Raw genomic sequence first — 4367 nt, forward strand, 5'->3', positions numbered from 1 at the left:
TCTTTTGAAAATTAAAGTTCGAAAATTTTTTCTAAAGCCTCCAGGGGACTTCGTTTTCGCACGAAAAAATTTTATGTGCCCTTATTGCATCCGGACCCACAAATGAACATGGGTGCAAAAAGGTTTTCAACGAATGAGGAGGTGATAAGGGAGGTGGAGAAGTGGACGAAAGGGCTGGCTGAAGGCTTCTTCGTGGCAGGCATTAAAAAATTGATCCCCCGGCTCACCATTTGTATCGAGACGAATGGCGCCTATTTCAAAAAATAACTGACTTGTATAAGTGAAACCATCTAAGTTTTTTTTTTTAATAAATTTCGTTTGAAGCCTACAAAATTGAATACGACTACTTTCTGGGCATGCCTCGTATGTCCAAATACCTGGTAAAGGGAACCTTATAAGAAATTCGAATTAAATGAAAATAATCGAATTAAATTCTACATGGATGAAAATTTCATGAAAAAACACCTTGAAAATGTATATTTTAAATATTTTAAAAATGTTAAATGTTTTTTTTTTATCTAAAAAAACTGCAGTGGATTTTTTTATCAATCTTTTTGTAATATGTTCCATAAAATTAGTAGGTTTAGCCTGTGTGTTAATTTGTTCTTGAAAACCATACTGGTTAGAGCTTAACCTTTATCATTATTGATGTGTATAAGAAGTCTGATTTTCATAGCCTTTTCATACATTTGTTAGAACAAACTTTCTAATGAAATTGGTGTATAATTATTTATTTAATTTCTTTAACCAGTCGTGTGTCTGGGTATAATTCTGCTAATTTTTGAAGTACCAAGAAATTGTTGTTTAAAAAATCTTGATTTATAATTCTTAATGGAGTAGGTTTATTCACTGGCAATTTTGATGCTATGATGTTGATGCTAGCTAATTGCCTTATATAATCGTTAAAATTAGTTTGAATTTCTTTTGGAAGCAGTGCATCCCCATCGAATTTCATCTTCCACAATTTTTAAAGACCAAGCTTAGGTTTCATGATGATAGGCCTAATAAGTCATAATGGATCAAATATTTTCTATACCAATGATACGATTTCTCTTTTAGTTTTTTCAATATATTCACTTGTAATTCTAACGCTGTAGCAGTTCTAAACTGATTGAGCTATCCATAATAGTCCTAATATGTTTGTACCTTCTCCAAGTTCCTGCTCGTTCATTTCTAATGTTATCTCTGGTAGAATATATCCTCTGAATTGGAATTCCATTGGCCTAAAATTAAAGCTTCCAGATTGCAGAATCGAAGTAATATCTATTCTTAATTTTATAGCCTCTGCCACCATTGAAGCTCCAGTAAGCAACGGGTCGATGTTACATGCCCAATAGAATGTCAATCTTTCTGGAATTTGAGAAATTAGGATCGAAGAGCTCTATATTATTTTGAATCTCTTTGGATTCAGCATCAAAGGTTGATCATTGCTATAATTTTATATGGATTCGAGGGCCGTACAAATAATGACCTCCAATCCTCAGTAATGAAAGAAGCAGGTAAATTTGTGAAAGGCGCTTGTAACATAAGTTCAAAATAATATCCGTACATACAGGGTGTCTAAAAAGTCCCGGGACGGTTGGATATTTCCTCGGGTAAAATATTTTTCAAAAAAGTGATGGTCATTCCTGAAGTAAATTTCCACGAGGAATTCAATGGTGACCTTCATTTTGACCTTGAAGTTGACCTTCATGGCTTTTTGAAAGTTAACTTTGTTTTTTCATATAAAAACCCGCTTTTTTACATCTGCAATCGATAGAGCGGAAAGTTCTACGTTCAGGTACGTACCCAAGTCGTAAGTAAATTTGTAACGTTGAAGGTCAGTTAGAGGTTATTTGAAATTAAGAAAGTTTTTTAAGAGTACAGTGCAATTCCTAAAGTAAATTCCAACGAGAAATTTATTGGTGAGCTCTGTATTGATCTTGGTGATGATCTTCAAGGGTTTTTCAAGGTTTTTTCAAAGCAGTTTACGTTTACGCTAAGCATTCCCCAGGAACAACGACGTGGACGTAGTAAATTCTGTTCCCTTTGGGGTGCTTGATTAGCGTAAGTACCCTTGCCTCTCACGTTTCGGGCTGCTTGATTAGCCTCAACATTTTCAAAAGCGTCCGACACAAAATCAGCAAAATTTTGTCAATCTTTTATTTTGTTTTCAATACTATTCCGGAAATCCTAAACTTTTTTAAATACACCTGCAAACTGATTATCCAGATATTTCTTTAGTTTACAAACCATCGCGTTCTGTTTAGGTTTTTGTTTATTTTATATTTTTACAGTAGAATTCTTGTCAGGTATTAACAGATTTGCATATCTAGGCTGATATGGCGTAGTACAGTACATACAACTTCGAGTTTTTGATCCTTGTACTTGCAAAAACATAATTATTCTGGAAACTAACCTCACTTTTCCAGATGTATAATCACATAGCCTAACGTTACTTTTTTACTTTCCGTATTTTTGAGGTGAATTTCTCTTTCCAGTTTAAAAACCAATATTTCTATCGAGAAATCTCGATGTCCGCTCACTTTTTATTCTCTTCAAAATTATTTATGCCATAATATTTGCTTTCAAAAGCACTCAAACTTGAGAGTTGCATCTAATATGACCCTACGAACCGACGCTATGAAAACCAAAGAAATTGATTTAAAAATAATTAAGCACGTAATAGGTAATATTTCATTAAAAAAAAAAAATTTTTTCTAAAAAATAGTTGAATTCTACCGAACAAGATGCTCAGTAAGAAGCCTTGCATTCAAAGTTATTAAAAATGTTGAATACTTAAGAATGCCGTTTCTGTCCTTCATTTTTTTGTTCCTCATCAGGCGACGAATATAATAAGATTCCAATCCCTTTTAAAGCCGATCTGAGCTGCCAGACGTAACTTCCAATAAATAAAAGACACAATTTTCGTTTGAAGCGTTAGAACGCGCTGCAAAGGCATAAAACTGGCAAAATCTGGTAGGATTCTATACAAGAATATATTTCTTTATCGTGAAATGTTCGATTTGTTCAACTATGATCAATTACAAAAATATAAATTCATGATAAAAAATTTTTAAAAATCATTTTTCACCAGAACCTTCTGTGTGGAACATAATCCTGACATCGTAAAATGTCCGATGCTATGTTTTAAAAAGCTTTTTACCTCATTATTATTTGAAAACAGTAAACAAAATTAGCGAAATTTGCTAAATTAAAAGGGATTAAAATTTTTCTATTTCTTGATTGCTCAGAAAAATATTTTCGGCGCTAGATACAGAAAGGGATTTAATTTTAGAGGTAGCTTCTACTGCTGTGGATATTCAAAACGGGAGGACAAAAACGGGATGCAAAAGTATTCAATATTTCTCACGTTACCACTGGATGCATGCAATTTTTCAATACGTTTTAATGCCAGCCTCCCAGTGGGCACAAAATTTGGCGACGTCTTTACGACAACTTTACAATATCCTATGTCCATGTCGTTGATGTGTTTTTACGATATCGTAAAAAAGTCGTATGATCTGACGATGACTTTACGATTTCGTAAAGACACCGAAACGACACAGACATAAGATGTCATAAAAATATTGCAAAGATATCGTAAAGATGTCATAAAGACGTCGCCTTCAGCAAAAAATATATTAGTTCTAGTTAATAAAATGTATTTTAAACCAAAACTAAAAAATGAATTTTCGTTAGATTAGTTCAACTTGCAACCAAGTGGTAAGATTTTTGACCAACAAAGATGAGTTTTGAACAAAATATTGGCTTCTACCATAAAATTACTAAAGGTTCAACTTGATAGTAGAATTTTTAACCGAAATATAACAATTACAAATGTTACAATCCCTAAATGTAATGGTAGACTTTCCAACCAAAAAAGTTGACTTTTAACCAAGAATAGTTGGATTTTCTTAATTGATAATAATAGTTCAGTTGAAATGCAAGCAATAAAAACGAGAAAACGGACAAGTTTCTTGACAACAGAGAAAAAAATTATTTATTAAACTAGAATAGAATTAAACGCTTTGATAAGAAAAAACACTTTTTTCTATCAACTTTTTTATATCTGTACATTGTTTTAATGTTTGAGTTCGCCACTGAGATATTATTGATATTATTCTCCTCATACTTTAAACATAAATTATTTGCGTTCCTTAGATAAAAAAGTGAGCCACGTGAACAAATAACACTGAAAGCTTGATGTAACGTATACTGATATAACGCCTTTCTAGGTATTTCGACGGCAGAATTCGTGGATAAGGGGGTCCAAGGGGCCGAGAGAGAGGGTGTGTGAACATATCCGAGTAGCCTTGAGTTACGTCTATAGCCGTGCCATAAAGCCATACCCGAGACCGGCAGTATATTAAAGTCACAGGTCGTAT

The sequence above is a fragment of the Belonocnema kinseyi genome, chromosome 1 (genome assembly GCF_010883055.1).
Source record: "Belonocnema kinseyi isolate 2016_QV_RU_SX_M_011 chromosome 1, B_treatae_v1, whole genome shotgun sequence".
In the NCBI taxonomy this organism is placed as follows: Eukaryota; Metazoa; Arthropoda; class Insecta; order Hymenoptera; family Cynipidae; genus Belonocnema; species Belonocnema kinseyi.